The sequence below is a fragment of the Cydia pomonella genome, chromosome 7 (genome assembly GCF_033807575.1).
Source record: "Cydia pomonella isolate Wapato2018A chromosome 7, ilCydPomo1, whole genome shotgun sequence".
NCBI lineage: Eukaryota > Metazoa > Arthropoda > Insecta > Lepidoptera > Tortricidae > Cydia > Cydia pomonella.
In genome coordinates this window covers 25,050,221-25,073,749 of record NC_084709.1, presented here as the reverse complement: position 1 = coordinate 25,073,749, position 23,529 = coordinate 25,050,221, and the positions used below count along the sequence as shown (strand labels likewise).

At 36.6% G+C, this 23,529-nt stretch overlaps 1 long non-coding RNA gene across 5 annotated transcripts; it reads left to right on the top strand.

The window, feature by feature from the left end:
- The first annotated feature begins 5,747 nt into the window (after positions 1 to 5,747).
- On the top strand, positions 5,748 to 11,236 carry LOC133520207 (uncharacterized). Of its 5 annotated transcripts, none has more exons than XR_009799726.1 (4): positions 5,797 to 6,250; positions 6,968 to 7,338; positions 9,206 to 9,474; positions 10,863 to 11,236. It is a non-coding gene; the product is annotated as an uncharacterized LOC133520207 (long non-coding RNA). The 5 variants fall into 5 exon arrangements; XR_009799725.1 differs by having other exon boundaries at positions 5,802 to 6,250; positions 9,209 to 9,380; XR_009799724.1 differs by having other exon boundaries at positions 5,802 to 6,250; positions 9,206 to 9,380.
- The last annotated feature ends 12,293 nt before the right edge of the window (positions 11,237 to 23,529 follow it).

Below are 23,529 nucleotides of genomic sequence, written 5' to 3'. Positions count from 1 at the left end.
GGTTTCGGAAAAAAATCGGTTTCAGACGGACACTACCTATTAAAAGGTACCTACCTAAGAAAATAGTGTGACAGTGAAGTAAATGATATAATAAGTACCTATGTTCGTTAATTTCATGCAACAAATAACTTGAATAAAACGAGCTGGAAACGAGATATGAAAAGATTAATCAAAATGACAACAAATCAAACACGTATAAAATCCGGCAGTTTCCAGGACTAATTAAAGTACACTACGGCTGGCATAATGCACAAGTAGTCTGCTTATGATACTTTTAGCATCATAAACTGTAAGGCGAGGAACGCTCGGCGCGCGGGCGGCGGTAAATGAGAGAACGATTACATCTGTATGTGACAGACTACTTGTTTATACTTTTAGATCGGAAAGCAATTGTCCACAGTGACGAGCGATGCACAGCGATGCGATAGCGTACCTACCGTAGGTAAAGCTGACACGCTTCCCACATAGATTTACGAATTTACATTGAACCGCTTGTTGCTATCTCTATTGCACGCGTATGATTATATTGCTGTCCCGCCCATGAGTCCGGTTGACAATGTCACTGTGCGAACTTGACAGCAATATGCGCGTGCAATAGAATTAGCAACTTCCTAGCGTTTGTCCCGGCTTATTGCCACGGCTCATGGGAGCATGGGGTCCGCTCGGCAACTAAACCCGAGAATCGGCGTAGGCATAAATTTTTACGAAAGCGAATACCATCTGACCTTTCAACCCAGAGGGTAAACTAGACCTTATTGGGATTAGTCCGGTTTCCTCACGATGTTTTCCTTCAACGAAAAGCGACTGGTAAATATATCGATATGACCAATGCGTTTTTCGGAACTTATGTACGATATATCTATTGAGATACACATACAAATAACAATAAAATTACCAGCTATTTTTGAAATAAGTACGAGGTACAAACCTACATGTTTGGAAACTTAAGAGGTGCCACTGCGCCTCTTTAGAGCCCCATGCCGAGCGGCAGTTTTCTGACTTCAAAGAAGAGATGCTTTCCACATAGATCTTCGTACATCGATCCGCCTGTTGCTATTACAAAACTATACAGTACCGCGATCGCTGCAGCCGTGGACGACGGCCTTATATTCCAATCCGCACAATGATTCCCGCGGTTTCTCTCGTTATACCTAATTTGCCAGTCTATTCTGCCTATGCCTCCGCACTCCGAACTGTCGTATCTCCCCACGAATATCGTCGCACATACGGCCTGCTGTAGACACGGTCGTATTAGACAGTTGAACAGTTTCACTCATTGTGAAGTTATTGTCGAGAATGAGTGGAACTTTGTTAGCCTGGTAAAGGTTGAGAGTTCATATGAGTAATTAAGGATTTGAATGTCTTTATTATAAGACGGCATTCTGGTATAAGACAATTATCTATTGTATTAGGAAGTTGTAGTAGCTCAAAACGACGCAAAAATTAGCGCAAAATCATCGATTTTGACATTTGCGCTAGCAATGCAGTCGGCAGTAATGTCGCTCTGCTATACTGCAGCAGTAATGCTGGTGTATAGTCTTCTTTTTATACTAAGTCGGTGGCAAACAAGCAACGGCCCGCCTGATGGTAAGCAGTCTCCGTAGCCTATGTACTCCAGAGGAGTTACATGCGCGTTGCCGACCCTAACACTCCGCATCTTCGTTGAGCTCTGGTGACCTTACTCACTGGCAGGAACACACCACTATGAGTAGGGTCTAGTGTTATTTGGTCTAGTATGAACCCGAACGGTGTCCACTCTATATGAAATAATACATAATATCACTTATCTATTCTGTAACATAAAGTTAGCATGTACAGTCAGCATCAAAAGTAGCGGATCAAACAACGCTTCATAAGTATCTACCATTCTGTAATAGCTTAACAAAAAGTGGTGTCTTCAACATAGAACAACTAAAACTGTAAAAGATATAGGTACTTTTCAACGTGAATTTTAGAAACTTATCCATATTTGGAAAAGTTATTCGGAATATCAGATACTTTTGGCGCGTTGTTTCATCCGCTACTTTTGATGCTGACTGTACCTAAAATATTAAAAGGGGACTTAAAGTCAGGAAATTAAAACATAAGATATGGTGCGCCGCAAATTTTGAGACAGAGATCATGGCCGGTCCTGTTGCACAGGTTTTTGTATTTTATCATTTTTATCTCAATTAATATTCTGAAAATATACTTACAGATCCCTCGGCAATATCACTAATTATTTTATACCAAAATTATAGTGCTATGGTATGCAGGGTATAACGATATAAAACTCAAAATAAATCAAAACTACACGTTTTCGTGTCTTTTTCCTATAAAGCCAACTTTAAACTTTTGATTAGAATCTACCCTCGGAAATATACTCTAATTTCCGAGTGATTTTTTTCATGACATATATTTGCTTTTGATTAAAACGTGTAAAAAAAAACTAGAACTTTGCGTTAGCTCCATCTTAATCTTCATAAACGGTTTTAGAATCGCCAAATAACCGCCGGTCAAATAATTGTAGCCCATAGTGCACTGGGTCCGGTTTTTGCGGAGGCCCGACATTCCGGCCGAGCGATTCCGGCAGCCGCAAGAACCATCAATCTGCGCTTTTTTAATTAAAGGCTTCCTCCGCTTTATTGTCTTTGGCCCTTTGGCGGTGTTTGAAGGACAGTCGCAGGGCTGACACGCCTGGTATCAATTATCAACGCCAGCAACGGAATGTATATACACTCTCGCGGTACATTTTTTGCTTTGATAAACGTTCCATACGACTGAAGCTTATCACTGATATCACTGAAAGTTATTTCTTCTCCTTAATTATACCCCGCTCGCAAAAAAAATGTTGTGATTGGTCAACAAAGTATTTGATTGGGTAGAATAACATTCTTATTGTCAAACATATTGGCGGCACAATAATTGACGTTAACAGTGCCTACATAGTCTAGTCTACAAGTTCAAAGTGGTGAAAAATAGAGATACAACTCCTAAAAATACGTGTGACACGTGTGTCATTGGATTCGGAATGATGTCAAGAAAAATGTAGTCGAAGAGTTTATTCCCACATATCTGTCATTCCGTTTATTCAACGCTGAACATGCGAGTAGCCCGCCACTCCTCATTCAAAAGCGGGTATGTACCTAACATTAAATATTATTTTAAAGGTAGGTATTAAATATTAATTTAAAATAAAAAACATTCAAAGAATATACTACGGTTCGAAATTTATATTATTATTAAGTAATACATTTTTCTCGAACTTTCGCCTTTATTGTAAATAAAAAATTTGCTTAAAAATATTTTGCCTTGCGGAGTTCTTTTCTTACACATAGACATACTTAACAAGATCGCGTCAAAAATTTTAATAAATTTTTCCTTAAAACTGTGATTTTCATACAATAGTCATACCAGAACCTCATAATTTGTAACCATAGTTGGGAGTTTTCGGATGAAAAATGGACAAAACGATTAACTACCTGGAAGGGACCAAAAAGTGGGAAACGAGGATCTGGGCGTCCGTCCCCGCGCTCGCTGGGCAGACGACATAGAGGGAGTGTCGAGCAACTGGCTCACAGAGGCTCAAGACCGGAAACGATGGAAGAGGTTGGAGAGGAAGGCCTATCCCCGGAATGGGTCTTAACACTTTATTAAATTAGTATAGAGTATTGTAAAAAGGCTTTTATTTAATTTATTATTTGTTGTAAGCGGTGGTGGCCGAGTGGATATGACGTCCGACTTTCAATCCGGAGGTCGTGGGTTCAAATCCTGGCTCGTACCAAAGAGTTTTTCGGAACCTATGTACGAAATGTCATTTGATATTTAGATTTAGATTTTAGATTTATTTATTTTCATAATGATAAATTACAGTATAAATTATTCTTATGTTAATCTATATGAATTTACATTATGATCGTCAATGATTTGGCATGCAAACATATAATTATAAAACGTCAATAATAATTATCAAAAAAAAAAAAAAAAAAAACAAATTCGAAATTACCGTCAAATTAAAAACTACGAAACAAAAGAAACAGGAAAACTAAAAAGAAATAATGGAATACATGTCAAACTAAATATTTAGTAGATATCACATAATGATCGTCATTAAAACTAAGAGCAGTAATAATAATATTCTAGAACAAATGTCATCTTAAATCAATTTTACATAAACTATAATGTTAAACAGTTATTATAATTTTAATTCCATGTATTCATTCACTGAATATAATGGGTTTTCCAATAAAAAATTCCTCAATTGACGTTCAAATGCTTCGTCAGATATTTCAGTTCTTAATTCGGCGGGTAGACGTTCGTAATAAGTTGGGCCTATTACTCGCGGATTCTTACATGAAAGTGCCATGCGACGCGGCACTGTTCGCAGTCTTCCCGTCGATCTTATTTGTTTGCCCATGACTTCGACACGTTTGAACATAGAGAAGTTTTTTCTCACGAACATCAGAACTTGAAACATGTATAACGAATAATGCGTCATTATAATAGCGCCACTAGCTATTCGGTGAAGGAAGACATCGTGAGGAAACCTGCACACATCTGCGAAGAAATTCAACGAAGGTGTATGTGAAGTCCCCAATCCGCATTGGGCTAGCGTGGGGACTATAGCCCGAGCCCTCTTGCACATGAGAGGAGGCCTGTGCCCAGCAGTGGGACGTATATAGGCTGAATTATTATTATTATATTATTATTATTTGTTGGGAGCTTTTGTACTGTAGCTGGGTTTTTTTACGGTAAATTATATGTAGGTACTACTTAAAGATAATTACTTCATTGATTTCTTACTGCGCAATTTCGGCGCATCCTTTGCACCGAGGCACATATTGCCAAAAAATCCCTCTCTACAACATGTTTGAAATGTTCAAATGAATGAATTGATTGTTTTCAACCAACAAACTGCAATTCAACGCAGATAAAGGATTCATAAACTATAAAAATCTTAGGTACTTACCCCTAAGGACCTAACTATAAATAAAAAAGTTTTTAAATAAATGTTGTCTGTCATGTCTGTGGTCGAAATGTGGTGCAAATGAAGATTTATTGAAATCGGCAGCCCTTGTGCGGTGGGGGCGGGGCAGGGCGGGGCGGGCGCTTGAAGTCGCCGACGGCGGCGCGCGCGCACCAAGGTATATAACCTAGTAAAAAACATCAACTACTATTAGGTACTATTACTACATAACTGAACTGTTAACAGATAAATTAGGTATCTATAGGTACCGGTTCAGGTATGTATAATACCTGAACTTATATGCCTTAACGTCTAATTAGTCTCTCATAATCAGAATAGCTAATAGAAACGGCCAAGCCATATATTTTAACTAAGGAGTAGAGTTTGTGAAGTTAGGGCTTGTAGAGTTAGAAGCTTGGCTCTACAAGAGATCTGATAACTTTTTGACAGTACGAGCCTTATTATCTCGTCTTGGCTACATTTTACATGAAAATGTTTTTGATGGGATATTGTTTTCGTTGAGAATTAGAAGTATGGCGGAACAGGGGGCAACATGATACACCTTTATAAGCAACGGTACCGTTAAAACACCCCGCGGACTGTTACACCCCCCTAGAGTGACTAATTATATTCAATTTGCCTCTCATATTTACTTTAGATATACGTATAGGGTGCTACTGCTACCTAATAATATAACACGCTTTGAACCATCTACGTGGACAGTATGGTACCTAGTATGAACAATTGGACACCGTAACAGCTGACATAAGGATTACAGACCGACCCCACTCGATGTCAAGACCTATTACTATTACGCTGCACAAATTTCTTCAATGATGTATAATAACTAAGTAGTAGGCGTTATCATGAAGCCTTCGACCATGAATATTCAGAGTAAAAGCTAAAATTTCGGAACGCAACGGCCACGTTCCCGCGAACAGAACTGTCAACTTCATTGTGTTTATTCATGTAAGCCGACGACCATTAGGGCATAATAAAATAAAACGTTTTTAACTGAAAATAACAGTAAACATTTTATAAGAATGCGAAAAAATAAAGAAAATAGTGTTAACAGTGACGAATTGCAAAATTGGAGGGAAAAAACCAGAAGATCGGAGAAGAAAATGCAACTTTCGCGATCAAGGTCAATTGCGGCGTCCTTTCGTCGATAGCATAGCTACACGGACATGATAAATATCAAGATAAAAATGTAGCAGACCATGGATGTACCTACATTAATAGTGCCAGCGAACGAATGTTTAATGCATACATAACTAAAATTCCGAAAAGGAACATAAACGTCGGGTAAGAAATACAGTGGAGTAATATCAAGTGCTAATTTGTTTGTTTTTTGACGTTTCTGCTATGCATTCTGGAGCACTATTCTAGGTGTCTCTGTGTGCTAACTGCATATGGTGGTTGTGCTGTGCATTCTGGAGCACTATTCTAGGTGTCTCTGTTTGCTAACTGCATATGGTGGTTGTGCTGTGCATTCTGGAGCACTATTCTAGGTGTCTCTGTTTGCTAACTGCATATGGTGGTTGTGCTGTGCATTCTGGAGCACTATTCTAGGTGTCTCTGTTTGCTAACTGCATATGGTGGTTGTGCTGTGCATTCTGGAGCACTATTCTAGGTGTCTCTGTTTGCTAACTGCATAAAATGGCTGAGCTAAGCAGTTTGGAGTGCTAACCTAGGTATCTCTGCTGCTATTTGCACTTGCCAATCTTTCGCATACTATACTAGGTGCGTTCACTGCCAGTAGCCTTGGGATATTGTGGTGTTATCAAATATCCCTTACCAACAGCACTAAGATATTGCTCATGTCCTACCCGCCAATGGGTAGTGGACCATAAGCCACCTACAAGTCTTACTAGATATAATACCTACTGAGTTTTGTGGCGTGTTAGACTAGACACAGCTCTTAACCTCAAGAATTAATCAATGTGGTATGCCAGACTAGGCTGTCTCTTGATATATACTTATCTTCAAGTAGGTGAATTTAAGTACTTACTCTAATTTCAGCAAGTGAAGAATGAAGCGAGTTAATTTTGACTTTGTTGGAAGGAGGCACCGCGCCAGAAGGTTGAATATGGGAATAATCCTTCTAGGACAATCTTGTTGTTTGCTTGCAGATATATAATTACGAACATTACAAAACAACAATGACCCGGACAAGATTAAAAAAAAAAAAAAAAAAAAAAAAAACTGCCTTGTTAAATTACTGGTGCTCTGAAGATGAACCCAGAGACTCAAGCTGTGGCTGGTGAGACGTTTGTCAGTTGGGAACAAGGCTAGGTATCGAAATGAAACAAAATAAAGTTTCCTGTGACCTGTTCCCTCACTGTGATGATTTAGCACTCAATAAATTGTCTGCTGTAACCAGCTATGAAAAGGTAATGTCACTCTTAAGTGACCACTGGTTTTTTTTTTTTGTGTGATTATTATCACTGAGAATCTTACCTAAGGCAGCTGTTCAATTATTAAATCACAATCAATGGCATAAGAGGTTTTTAAATCATTTACTTAAACATGCTGTTGACAAGTGGTGTTTTAAGAAAGTTTAGCAGAAGTACTAATGACTTATAAATTATTGTAAGTCCTAAAGCCCGGTACTTTAAACTTCAAGGGCTCAACTATCAATATTTTTTTCTAATGTATGTTTTGCTGTTGCTTTTCTTTGTTATCATATTATAAAGTATTTATTACTTATTTACTAACAACATACAAAAACCCTGGTCAAAAGCAGCAATAAGGAAACGGAGCAACACTTTCCCCTCTGTGTCACAATGTGGTCGCACTCAGCGACACCACAACAGCCTGTGTTCATTTAGAACAAATTCTTGAAAGTTGTGGTTAACTTAAATACACTTTTTTCAGTGCAATGACATCATATTTACAAGGAGTCAAGGATTTTGTCCTGGTTAATCATACAAAATTCCCTTGTGATCTGTGCCAATACCTACAGTTATTCTGAAAAATGATTACTATTGAGCAATCGACAGTCAATACTAGGAAGTTATGTGACTGTGATATATACTGTGTGTACAAAATATATGCCTATGATGTTCTTACACAAGAATATACACTTTACACAGCTTAATATTTAACTAAAACATTTTATGTACAAAACCCTAAGGGAAGTAAATACAGTTATATTTTTAATATAAGTAAATTGATTGCAACTAAGCAGTTTAAGTTAACAAAGCATTGGAATTGCCATGAAACTAATTGTTGCATGAACACTTTTTACTTGATTTTATGAGTGTAGAAAATATCTCTGATTCATGTGGAAAGCTGAGATTACAGTTTTAAGTCCTGTCATTAGACTATTTGACTATATGTCTCTCTAGCTATGTGTCAGACCTTTCATGAAGTGTCCAAGATCTAGAGGTCACACAATGAGCAACTGTTAGATGTTATATCTATTGTCCTTATGATAAATGTTTTTTAGACTATGTAGGTACCTATACAAGATGCACTCTATTATTCTTGATACCATATGGAGCTAGGTATAATCAAATTAAACTAGCTCCTTAGTACCTTAGAAAGCTGTCTAATATCTGGATTTATTTCTTTACCCAATAAGAAATAATGTCAATATATCACCTAGTGTGACTTATTTTGGTGGCTAATTGAAAGTAAAGGGTTATAAATATACTTTTTGAAGATATTTATTTACTATACAGTAATAGTTTATCGACCTGCTGGGGCAACCGTGTGGAAATGAGTTATCTGTGGGATTATGGAAGGAGCCTATTAATAGAATACATTACATTAATTTTATTCACCTTAATGGTGGTCTTTATATTTAAAGACGTTTCTTTCCGATTTACCAGACTGACATATTTCTGAGAAAATACAACACAGCTATCTCAATTATAAACCGCTTTGGTGAACTGAAATACTACTGTACAGTATTTTTACCTCAAAACAATGTTGAGGAACAATTGGCATTGGTGTGAAACGAGTTATTACAATATTAGTCTTAAATATTATAGATGAACTGTGTCATAGCTGATTGAGAGATAACTATATAAGATTTCGGAGATTAAACGTAAATTAAACAACGAATATTTAGAAATTTCCTGCATCATTTTGGAACTCATATACCGAGTTATTGGAGTCGCGCAGATGAAATATGTGAACGCTATATATATCCTGGTGTAGTAACCCAGATATTTTTTCTACATAGATGCTTGCACATTTTCTTTGATGAATTATTTTATCTATGCTTTCCTTCCATTCGAAATGAAATTTAAGTAGTGTCCTTGCCTGGTTACCCCGGTGTTATCCGGGAAGTTCCATCACTGAAGCAGCGGAAAAGAGGAGAAGGAGAAAGGAGGAACTTTCCATTGGTGCGGCCAACAGCATGGTGGGGTGGAGTCTCTTATGCCCAACACTGTCAAGCAGTATCGTAAACACTTGAAACACTGGTGTATGTTTTGTGGAAATAATTACATTAATTATCTTATCGCATCTGTTCTAGCAATGTTTGCCATTCTGCTAGCATTATGTGATGAGGGATCTAGGTATGGAAGTGTCCATTTTTTCTAAATCTGCTCATGTGCTTTTATTGGGATATAGACGACTCCTCAAATGATAGAGTGAAACGCTTTATGAAGAACGTTTTGTTTCGATTACACCCACCTCAACCTTAAAGTGTGACCTGGGACCCTTAATCAGTCTCAAATTATTTATCAACAATGCCACCAATGAAAATCTTTCATTACAGAATTAAGAGAAAGTTATGAAATTGCTTAGGCACTTACCTTATTTGCTATTGTTACTGCGCGCAGCGTGCAAACCCTGTCCTTGATAAAATATGTAATTTTTACTATTATTCTGATTTTCTGACCAAGTCCTTACAAAAATTTCAGCTACCTTTGCTATCCGTAGCATTTTTCAAGGAAAAACTAATTTGAAATGGTATGAGGCTTGCTCAGGGCGAATATATTTTAGCTATATATAAAAATAACGAATGGTATTCATTCGTGATGGCAGTTGTTAGTTATTATTTATTGCCCTCAAAAACCTCATATGACCATCACTTCCCAAAACGATTTGTTCTTGATTAAGTCAACTTTTAAAGATAGTGGTATTGATATTTTTGTTATCACCACCCATTCAACCTATTATGCGTTGGTTTCAGCCAAAATCATTTAGGAGTAATATTGATGGAAAGAAAAACATCAAGTCCGAGTCTAATGATTTTGCTCATTTCATAATAAGGCCATAGTGCCATCCAATGATTGTGCTTGATCCTTAGTTAAGGAGAAAATAAGTGTTACTAAAGGTTGTAAGTAGCAACACACCGTTCTGTTAAATGGTATTAATGAAATACCTATTAATAAGGAACAATTCATTTTTTGTTTCAACTATTGTTGAGGATGCCTAAGCAGGTCTTCAAGGAAGACTTCTTATTAAAACTTTTGTACTTGTATTTATTTATATAATAAATAAATAAGGATCAAATTACAGTACAACTTGTCGCTCGTGTCTTTCAGAGGATTTGTATATGATGATATATTATTTTTGGTGATCTCACTAGATCTCTAAATAATGTTGTAAGAACTAAATATCTATATTGGAAATACAGTTAATGATAGCTAAAAAAGTTCCTTTTCTAAATGAAATCTTAGATTTCATTATTGAAATACAAAGCCAAAATAAAAACTTTGAAAACCTATCTCTAAACATCTACTTAGTTATTATACATCATTGAAGAAATTTGTGCAGCGTAATAGTAATTAGAAATTAAACGAACTTACCTGTAAGTGAAGTTCAATTCTAATTATATTAGCTGCACAAATTTCGAAATGATGATCCCTCCCGCCCAGTACCCGGGTTGTCTTGAGACAACCAGGGATTCTAATAGTCTAATCCCTGTCAAAGTTTTAAAGCAATATTGGCTTTGCAGATTTGTGGGCCAAGCTGTTCCATCTGTTGCCATATTCACTGCCAGCATGAGCTACGAGCATAGCGGATACCAAGTGTTTTTTCCGCTTTGTAGCGACAAGTGCCTGAGAATAGAGAACCCTAGCAGGTTACTGGCAGTGAAAGTGTTGTGTCTTGGCTTGTTACTCTAAACTAAATGAAGTTGACAGTTCTGTTCGCGGGAACGTGGCCGTTGCGTTCCGAAATTTTAGCTTTTACTCTGAATATTCATGGTCGAAGGCTTCATGATAACGCCTACTACTTAGTTATTATACATCATTTCGAAATTTGTGCAGCTAATATAATTAGAATTGAACTTCACTTACAGGTAAGTTCGTTTAATTTCTAATTAATCAGAATCATTTATACGTTTTCTTTCCACCAATAATCATTTATTAAATGAATAATTGAAAATAAATAAATATAAAATTAATAAATATTATACCTAAGGACATTCTTACACAAATTGTCGATCTAAGTCCCACGCCTCCGACGGTAAGCCAAGAAGTACTCAGACAACGATATATATAATGTATACTTAAATAATACTACTTAAATACTTATTAGAAAACATCCATGACTCAGGAACTAATATCTGTGCTCATCACACAAATAAATTCCCTTACCGGGATTCGAGCCCAGGACCATCGGCTTCATAGGCAGGGTCACTACCCACTAGGCCAGACCGGTCGTCAATGTATGTTTCTAATTTCTAATAATAAGTAAAATTGCTAAAATCATTTACCTATTAGCTTATCTTAGCAATTTATTGAACATCAGTTTACAACTAAAAATTCGGAAGGGGTTGTAAAGAATGTTGTACTTGTATTATTTTTTCGATGAAGCCTCCAAGAAAAGAGCGTAGTCAAATCTCAGATTCCGACAACGCACTAGCAAACCCTCTGGTGTTGCAGGTGTCCATGGGCGACGCTAATCGCTTACCATCAGGCATTCGTCTGCTCGTTTGGCTCCAATAGTAAAAAAGGGGTAAAATCCGTCGCACGCGGCCGCACCAGTTGACGTTGCTCATAATATTTTTCGTTATCCGCTCACCCGCTCAGGTGCGCCGCGCCAGCTAGCGGACGGCCAAAAATCTTATCACTCCCATCCAGAGCTTCACCTCATTAATTCATTACGTAACGTTCAGTACCACGCCTCAAAACTCTAATGATTATCTCATCCTCGCCGGAACTCCGACATTCCCGCGTGACAGAAAAATATCGCATTCCGCACATTCCTCGAGCGCAGGCGCATATGGCGGGGCAGGTGCCGCGGAAACGTCAAGCCACGCCGAGGCATTGAGTCATTATCCATATCCATGGTGCCTTCACGTATTGGTGACGCTTTAACCTAGTCATTTAACTAATTTGCTAAATGGGTCTCACATACCAATTTAGTTCACATCTCTCCGGTGGATAAAAGTATTGACCATTTAATCCACACATTCATTTTGTAATGTACATTCTCGAGTCATACAAATTCGTGTGGAAACACATTTATGTCTATACCCAAGCTAACGACCTGTGTAAAGGACACTATAACTTGAGGCCAAGGAACAAACTGGTGCAAAATGGAATAACTAAACTCAAAATGATCTCGAACGGACCACATTCCACACGTCGATGAAAGTCTACAATAACTTACCTCTACCAACATACACTGACTGACTGGTAGAGAATGCCTTTTGACATTAAGTTCACCAATTGTACATTTTTCTTTATAATAACTTAACTAGTAATATAGTAGCTCACGATTTTTGTCACAAAACCAAAAAAAAATATTTTAAATCTAAAGCTTTTTACATTTAACAACAACATTTATTGCAGATCGATGATCCATAGGATGTTAGTAACCATTTTGACTTAGGTAACAACTAAGTTAATAGGTGCAGAAAATACATAAAAAAATATATACAAGAAGCCTCATCCTATTTGGCCCTGCCGATGGCCACTTCGGCCCAGTATTTAGTCACAGGGCAGTCAAGACTCTCCGACTATTACTCTGAGGGGACCACAGGAGTATACACAGATGGCAATCTTTATTACCGGCAATCCAAAGATGTGGGTTGATCATCGTTGATTTTTTTATTGAGATTGACATCTGTATATACAATTTATTGATTGTAATGTGGTACGTTGCACAATAAAAAATAAATAATTACGTATAATCATTTAAGCTTTTCACACTCTCGAATAATGTACATAAGTACTAGTTTTAAGTATAAATTACACGTTTATTGCGTCCATAAATATGTTTGTGTAACAAAATATGATTGTGATATAAATTAAATACCTATAAACATAATTGTATAATTTTTTCTCTAGGTTAAGTTATATTTTATGATTTGTCTCGCCCTAGCAGAGTCCATGCTGTACTTCATAATGTGATATATGAATCCCTTAATTTTTAATTGAACCCATATCCGAATACAAAAGTACACCTTTTGTATTAATACGAGTATGATAGGACAATCGTACACAAATCGAGCTAGTACCACAGTATGCGCAATAAGGCTTGTTTTGTATACACTACTACCAGACGGCGATATATATAATAATCGTATATGGATACATACTCAGTATAAGTACTTAAATACATAGAAATCATCCATAACGTTGTGATGAACATGATTTGAACCCGGGACCTCCACAGCTTCGTAGAGTCACTGCCAACTAGGCCGCTAGGTACCAGGGTGCGCCAACGAAACTCTCTCTATCACTATTCCATATTGGTACAGTAGATGGACAGGTAGCGATTCGTTGTCGTAAGCGCAAACGATTGACATCTTGGCTAGGCCCCCTGAAGATAAGCATATTCGTTACACTCGAGAATCGGCTATAATTTGTTCAGTTCCGCCGAAAATTAACTTCACTAAATATAGTCACTATATACCTAATTATGGTTACGGCTGACCAAGTAGGAATTAAGGTATAAACTATAAATTAAATAATATGTGAAGTTGTGGTCAGTTGGTTCTGCATCATTAACTAATCGATAGGTTGCCATTAAATAACCATAGGTATTTATATCGGTATGCAATTATATTGCTTATTTCCGCAGCTAATTGTTTTTTCATTTAATTTTATAGCGTATTCAGCTTGCTTGTTAATGGTTACGTTATGAACTAACATTAAAGAAGTATAATGCCTTTATAAATTAAAAGTAAATACACACATAACCCTTTTCCAGGCCGCACCAATCTACAAGGTTTTCCCAAAAAATTCAAATATATTCCAATAAATCCAGCTTTGATGATTCATTTGAAGACAAGTCACATTTTCCGAAAGTGCAATCTAATTTGAACCTTAAATCGGATGGCTGAGGTTGAAATTCTATTTTTAATTAATCTTTATTTACATAATGAATATGTACTATTACTATAACTGGCTTAAATCTAAAATAGGCCCTTGAGGCATTGTACCTGTACCAAGGGTGCTGGCGGCATTTCCTCGTTGTACCGCAATGCTGATTCTAATGATATTTAGAGATAATACTTGAGTATTATATGTAGGAATCCTACTAATATTCTACCCGGAAGTAGGTAAATATGAAAAAATACCCCATTCTTCTATTTCAGACAATTATAAGATATTATATTTATCTGCAAAATCAGTAAAAAGCGAAATAAGGGAATCGTTATACATGTAGAGTTCACCCTTGTCCAGGCATAGTACGATTTATCGACCACATACGCGCCAGAAGAATTTCAACTTCAGCATTCCGATTTAAGATTAAAATTAGATTACACTTTCAGGAAATGTAACTTGTCGGGAAATATAAATCTACACATGTACGACGCGAGTAATATGTCTTCATTTGCTAGAAAAAAAACAGTAGGAGTACTTAGTACTTTGTTTAGACATATTAAATGACATAGAAAAGATTTTTTTTTTTTATATATTTTCGCAAATTTTCACTGGATAATATGTAAGTTATTCTATTAAAACCTAACCTTATGGACTTCAAGATCGAAATAAAAACATTTCATTACATTAATTTCATAAAATCCTACAAAAAAAAAACATTTATAATAGGTACATTTGTACTTGTTTTTTTGAATTCTAGTTCGTATATAAAAATAGAATAATGATGTATTAACCTCCTAGCCTGGTGGGTAATAGCGACCCTGCCTCCGAAGCAGTAGGTCCCGGGTTCAAATCCTGGGCATGGCACTTCATCATCACAGATATTTGTTCGTAAGTTTCAGATGTTGTTTATGTATTTAAGTATCTATCTAATATATATATATCGTCATCTAGTACCCACAGCACATTATTGAGCTTAACTATGGGGATAGGTCGATTTCTGTAAGATTTGACCAATAATTTGTATTCATTATTTATTTCTATATCCTTTAAACTTTGTACTTTGTTGTTATGTTTGTACATACGCTACCTATTTGCTATAAATTATTTCCAATTCGCCATGCCTCTGCTTCCAGTCTGTAAAATGACTGAAGTATCTACATACCTACTGTGTGAGTAGGTGTGCAATAAAGATGCACTTGTTAAGATTTACTTATTTAGATAAAGTATCTATTGCATTGATAGGTAAGTATACTGTTGACAAAAATATGTACCAAAGGAACCCTAATAACTTTCCCTTGGGTGCCCACCTTTGCACAAACAATATTAAAATTTTATTACAAAACTGTATCGTACAGTCAGCGTCAAATACTTTGTAGCATCCAAAGTAGCCAAATAATTCAGTACACCATATATTTAGTATGGTGTACCGAACTATTTGGGCACTTTGACTGCTACGAAGTATTTGACGCTGACTGTACATACCTACATCCATCAGAATGACAATAGCTCACAATAAACACTACCAAAATGCCCTCTTTACGATTGTTCCCCCACTTCCCAAGTTCCCACTACTCATAAACTTTTCATTATCAATGTTGTACAGTCAGCATCAAAAGTAGCGGATCAAACATGGTTTCAAAAGTTCATTCTGAAACCGCTTAACTAAATGTGGTGGTTCTATATGTAGAACAATTTAGACGGAAACAGATATACTTTTGAATGTAAATTGCAGAGATTTATCTATATTTGGAAAAGTTATCCGGAATATCAGATACTTTTGGCGCGTTGTTTCATACGCTACTATTGATGCTGACTGTACCTAAGTACTGAAACTTTTTTCAAACGCTCAAAAAACGGTTCGGTGTGTTATAGTCAGCAACGCGCATGTAACACTTCTAAAGTAGCAGGAGTATATAGGCTCCTGTGACTGCTTACCATCGGGCGAGCCATATGCTTGTTTTCCACCGACGTAGTATAAAAAAAAGTATGTTGAATTTCCAAACGCCAGTGAATCCAGGGATACAATCAGGGATTAGAGGACAACAACAAACAGAGTAATTCTGCCATGTAAGTCTTGTACCTATAGCGAGTAGGTAGAGGCGACTTAAGGGTACTTACGTGTTAGTTTTGCCTGCCCTTATTTTCAATGTATTTTTAGGGTTCCGTTATTCCGTAGCCAAATGGCAAAAAACGGAACCCCTATGGATTAGTCATGTCTGTCTGTCTGTTCGTCCGTAAATCATAGCCACTTTTTTCCGAAACTATAAGAACTATTACTGTTGAAACTTGGTAAGTAGATGTATTCTGTGAACCGCATTAAGATTTTGACATAAAAATAGAAAAAAAACGATACAATTTTGTGGGTTCCCCATACCTAGAACTGAAACTCAAAAAAAAAGATGTAGGTACATTACCATGAAATTTTCACCGAAAATTGGTTTGAACGAGCTCTAGTAAGTTTAAAAAAAACAATAACTTTTGGGGGTTCCCCATACTTAGAACTGAAACTCAATAAAAAAAAAATGATCAAACCCATACGTGTGGCTGTGGGGTATCGGTGGATAGGTCTTCAAAAATGATATTGAGGTTTCTAATATCATTTTTTTCTAAACTGAATACTTTGCGCGAGAGACACTTCCAAAGTGGTAAAATGTGTCCCCCCCGCCCCCCTGTAACTTCTAAATAACAGAATGATAAAGGTTAAAAAATATATGATGTACATTACCATGCAAACTTCCACCGAAAATTGGTTTGAACGAGATCTAGTAAGTAGTTTTTTTGATACGTCATAAATGGTACGGAACCCTTCATGGGCGAGTCCGACTCGCACTTGGCCGCTTTTTTATACCACGACGGTGGCATACAAGCATACGGCCCGCCTATATTGTACATTGTACCATTGATCATTTAATTACATATAACAATATGGTTATAGACAGACCCACGCGGGCGGGCCGGCCCGGCGGGTCACATCACATCCCATACTTAGGTCTAAACGCTTGAACCGTTCATATAAGTGTGGTTGTCAAAGTACGTGGTTGTCGAAATAATACAAAAATGATTTAAAAATTCGGCCAGGATCAGGATCCTTATCAAAGGACAAGAGACACAGACAAGAGGTTTAATATCTTAGGTATTTTATTAAGTACACCATAATTCACGAGGTTATAAAACGGGAAGCTATAACTGTATCACATTAACATGTACAATAATTAAAAAAGCCGTTAATTAGTCATAAAACTCGCAGCATGATAAGGACCTATTTTTTGCATCCAAATTTATGTTGTCCTGCGTTTTCCTTATCAAAGCTTAGTGTTATTAATCGGGGGGACCGGACTAATTAGACCGGTCGTGTGGCCACCCACCGCGCACTAGATTCCTCGCCACGTTTTTTACACCCTAATTAAACTAATTTATCGAGACAATAAGAGAAAATTATTGGGTGGGTCTTTATGAGCGGTATTAAATCGTTGAATTTAAGGCTACCGGGCTTCGGCGATAAATATACAAAAGATCCCATCAGATAACGCTTAACGACAGCGGATCCGCTGGAATGCTTTTGACATCGCCTTGAAATGCCGGTGACGCGCTGGGCATCTAGAATGTAGTAGGAGATAAGAGGTGGCAGGTGAGTACGGGGTATAGGGTCGATATAACGTTAACGAGTGTCGTAAACAGCGCGGCGGTAGCTCGGTAATATCGATCTTGGTTGATCTCTTTGATGTCGTTGTTTGTGTGGGTCCACGGTTCAATAATCAAATGAGTTTACTCGACGAATTTCGTTAGGATAAATGCTTTAAGTATACTTACCTCATTGTTCCGAAAATGTCTCAACTTAAACATTTGATACTTTTCTATACGACGATCTTCCTCGCGAACTGTACTAATGGTTCATCATTCGGACCTAGTTGATATTTGACCGATTGATTGCTCTGTTTGCTTGCTTGAGGTTCTGGTAGTAGTGCCGCCACGACTGTCTGTAACCTATTTTTAGAAATTATTTACTCAAGTTGCTGCTGTTCTGAGGCACCCTAGAGGCGCAGAGGGCTCCACGCCTTCCTATCTTTAGTGACCACGCGACCCTTCGTGCCTCGCTCCAGTCCAGCCGACCACTCGATCGTAGCTCACACTCGACGGACCGCCGCCAAGATTTAGTTTTCCTGATTAAGTTATTCTATTCTAGCATTTCTAGCACACACTCTCTACACTAGGGTCAAGGAGGAATCAGTGGCTCGGCAGAAAATAGCCGGGTACAGAGGCTCAACCTATATGTTGCGTGTATGACTGGAGCCACTGTACCCGGCTATTTTCTACCGAGCCAGTTTTCTCCTTGACCTCTGCTATTATACTGCACACTAAGAGAGACTGGGGACAATTGGCACGGTTTTGACATTTTTGATTACTCCGGTCTCATATTTATATCTAATTTGTGTAGTAAGAGGTTTTAATGATCGCCGAGCTATCTGGCTATGTAAACAAAATGAAACGTTGACTAAATACATGGAAGTTCCATAATTATAAGCGTTTTACAAAACCTCTCAAAAATGTTTCAATTGTCCCATATGAAACAAAGACTGGGGCGATTACATCTGGGGTCAGAAGACATTTTTTATCTACTTTTATTATTGATGAACGCCACGCTATTAATTTTAATTCGAAGCAGTCAGCGGACGAAGTTCCCAAGGAGTTGAAATTTAATTGTCTATTTTCTAACTCTGTTTGTTGTATTTTTTTACCTATATGGTAAACACCCCTATAATGGAACAGGCACCAGTAATGAGATGGTATAGACAAATCCAGTAAAATAAGTATTTATCATCAGTTTTTATATCATATAAAAATAAGTTAAAATTGTACGGAGCCCTCGATGGGCGAGTCCGACTCGCACTTGTCCTTTTGTCCACTTGGACTTTTTTTTGTTTTGACTAAATTGTACTTTGTTTCGGTGACTTTATACCACGAAGTTATACTTAAGTGGTTTTTTATGGGTTAGTATTATTTTTTTTGACACCAAACGTAAAAAAAAGGTGTCGTTATACTGTTGATTAGTTATGAAACAAAAAATTTAACCTTTATTTTATAATACAGATTACTTGATAACGATAAATATTATATTATAGGACTTTACACAGATCGATCTAGTCCCACAGTAAGCTAAGTAAGGCTAGTGTTATGGGTACTAGACCACGATATGTATAATATATAGTTATATAATAAATACTGAAATACATAGAAAACATCCATAACTCAGGAACAAATATTTGTGATGAACACACAAATAAATGCCCTTGCCGTGATTCGAACCCGGGACCTCCAGCTGGCCCGGCAGCAGCAGGGGCACTACCGACGGCTACGGAGGGAAGTACACCACATGACCGCCCATACAAAAAGAGAAAACGTTATTCCACTTCTATTTTCCATTCTCCGTGATTATTAGTATGTTATTGACACGATCAAAAAAGTATTTATTTTTTTCAAAATTTGAAAACAAAAAAAAATTTGCAATAAAGCGAAACCTATAAACCTAGAATATATTATGCTGAAGCGATCGACATCAAAATCAAAGTGATTTGTTAGGATTTAGTTAGTGGAAACGGTTTTAGCTCGAAATTGAATTTTATATAAAAATTACCGTTATTTCGTTAGATTAAAAACGCTATTCTTCCCTCTTAAAGCTATCAAGCAAGCGATTGATACCTTAATGCAAATTCTTGTCTCTTAATTCAAACTGTCGAGTCGACGAGTAAACGAGTAGTTTATGTGACTGCTTCATAATGAAAGGCATTAAAATACGAGTGCGGGTTTATAAAACGAATGAAATGAGTTTCATAAAAGGATCACACGATTATTTTAATGTTTAATTATGTACAGTTACATACACTGCTTTATCTACATCAATATCATAAGCTTCAACAAAACAAAGTAATTTTATACTTACAAACTAATTAAACGTCAAAATGGTGGTAATGCAAACTTTTTCGCGCATGTCACGCATCCGTTGTTTTTTTTTTAATTCAAAGACAAACTAGAATCGGGGCCGACTTACATATCATTCGATATCAAAAAATATAGTACTCACTAAAAGGCAGTTACTACTTTGTTTGTACACATTACCTAAATTGTTTTTCTCTGGTATAGACTAAGGGTACCTAAAGTAAAAGGCATACAAGGGTTACCTTTAATTATCAGTATCCATCACGGGAGGCCAAGTGTCAAAAATGATCTCCGAAACGCACAATTTTATTGTCTGATCAACGATTTCCGAAACTATAAGAACTATACTGTTGAAACTTGGTAAGTAGATGTATTCTGTGAACCGCATTAAGATTTTCTTAAAAAGAACTGAAACTCAATTTTTTTTATCAAACCCATACCTGTGGGGTATCGATGGATAGATCTTCAAAAATGATATTGAGTTTTCTAATATAATTTTTTTCTAAACTGAAAAGTTTGCGCGAGAGACATTTGACGACCGGTTTGGCCTAGTGGGTAGTGACCCTGCCTACGAAGCTAATAGTCCCGGGTTCAAATCCTGGTAAGGGCATTTATTCGTGTGATGAGCATGGATATTTGTTCCTGAGTCATGGGCTCATGGGTGTTTTCTATGTATTTAAGTATTAATAAATAGTTATATATTAATATATTGTTGTCTAAGTACCCTCAACACAAGCCTTATTGAGCTTACTGTGGGACTAAGTCAATTTGTGTAATAATGTCCTATAATATTTATTTCCAAAGTGGTAAAATGCAACCCCCCCCCCCCCCCCCCACTGTAACTTCTAAAATTAAAGAATGATAAAACTAAAAAAAATATGATCGTGCAAACTTCCACCGAAAATTGGTTTGAACGAGATCTAGTAAGTAGTTTTTTTTACACGTCATAAATGGTACGGAACCCTTCATGGGCGAGTCCGACTGACACTTGGCCGCTTTTAACATCTTGCCCGCCACTTTTGGTATGAACGTGAATGGTACTGGCAGCGCCATCTGTCGTGCTAATTTAAAACCGTTTAAAACGATAGTGTACAGTTTATGTAAATAAAAGAGAAGTGAGCTTTCATGTGGCGCCAGTTCTAATCATTTACGCAAGATGGCGCTAGTGGTAATAACAGAGGGGCATGGATTAGGTTTTCTATTCGCTATGTGCACGACTGTTACGCAACCTAGCGTCTGTCCGCAAGTCTAGGGGAAAACGTCAATGCACTACATCTTATAAAACTACTGAACAGATTTTCATACGACTTTCATCTATCTATAGAGTGATTCTTGAGGAAGGCTTAGGCATATAACTTGTTAAAGTTTTGTGTAAAGTGGTTGAAATATAACGATGTTGTCGGAAAAAACCACCCTGGCTAGTAGCTTTAATCGAAAACGCCGCCTAATCCGTTTGATCTTTAGGCGCGGTGTATAGTAAAATGCGCTATTTTTAAATCGATATTTACAGGCTTGTACAAGGATTTCATCGATTATTTTCTAGTATGTATAACTTCAGTCTTTGAACTAGCCGTATGCTTGTCAGAAACACGATGGCTCATCTTTTTCTCGATAGATTTTTGCTTTGAAAATATGCTTAAAACTGTATTTATTTCGATATTTTAGAAGTACTATGATGAATATCAATATGAAATTTACTTCATTCAATAGCTTTTAAGTAACTCTAACATTTTGCTTGTCAGTTTATCGATGCGTTAAATTTTTCATTCATAATTATGAATTCAACATTTTGTCTACTAAACGTTACCCTGCGCGGCAATACCGTCAGTACGCCAGTACGCCCGTGACCACTGTCAGCGTCGGACCTGTGCTAGTTTAGCGGACGTTACATAAAATGGATAATCACACTATAAATACACAAATATGTTATACACACAATGTTTTCATCACTCTTACGAAGAAAAAACTAATTTTTAAGCTAATTGATTCTTAAATACGGTGACATTTCAGACATCCATCCGTCATATTATCTTTTTTGACAAGTTTTACACACGCACCTGTCCGGCATACAGCCACGATTAACCAAATGATGAAATGGTGCCTTGCACCCGAGTTAAACACTCTACTTTTCATTTTTAATACGAGGAAGGTAAAATACATGTACTTACATTTTAAAAAACACTGCTAAGTATAAAATTCAGTAGTACTTATTTCGTGAGGGGTACCTACTTTTAACTATCAATTTAGGTAAAATAATATTTTAAATGGCTATTACAGTAATAATCAAATTGAATACCTATTTTTAAACGTAAACAAATAAAATTAATCCGCTTGTTTAATTTATATAAGTGATTATATTGGAACAGCTTCATTTTTAACACATACAGGATGCAGGAGATATACTGGATTTAAATATGTGGGATTTAAATAGTGCGTAGTGAAAGGTACCATTTCACGTTTTTGTGGAAGTGCTCAAATGGCTGTAATAGTTTATGTTATAAGTGTTGAATTTGTTTGGTATTTCTGGTTTATTAACTTTCATATGGTATACACTTAAGATTTATTTACAACTATTTTATTTTGTAAGGTGAGCAGGAGTGATATTTACCCTTCAAATTCCATTCAAAATTTTGCAAGTACTCGGTTCGGAAGTTCGTATATATTTGTACCTCTCGCCAATATTTTTATTTCACTGGTTAATTATTCTGTAAATTCAAGAATGTCACTAAATTCCATTTTTGATAATGTTAAACATAAAGTCCTTTGTAAAAGTTTGGTATAATACTTTTATACCATGCTATTTCTGTTTTGTATGAAATTAAAACTGGTGACATTTTATTTCTTTTTTCAAGTATAAATTTCGATGACACTCTGCCGTCAATTTCAGGTCTCAGCCAATTTTACCTTCTTCTTTAAAACCTTGGACCTTGTTATGTCTTTGTGATATGCTTTTACTATTTTTCCTGTCAATACAAAATATAAGTGGAAAAATCGATCGAAAGTTTCGCAAAATATATTTTCTTCATTTTTGCCTTAGGGTGCTTATGTGTAATATGTATATATTAAAATAGTTTATTTTGAAATGAATCACTAGTCAAGGCCTATAGTATATCCATTCAAGTGGCAGAAGCCAAAACGTAAAAAGTAGTCACGTGGCGGGGCCCCGTCGGGTGTTCAGCGCGGATTTAGAGAATATTACAAATTCAACTATTTAAGTTTATCTATGTATAAAAGTATATATTGAAGCATATATCGTTAGAATAAGCACTAAATACGCTATTCGAATAGAACAATTAAATTATTGTCTTCTTCTTCTTGGTCCCGCAATGCTGAGGATCGTGACATCATGTCCTTCTGTTGAAGTTGTCCTTGTTGTTGTTAAATTATTGTAATGTTTATGCATTTCGC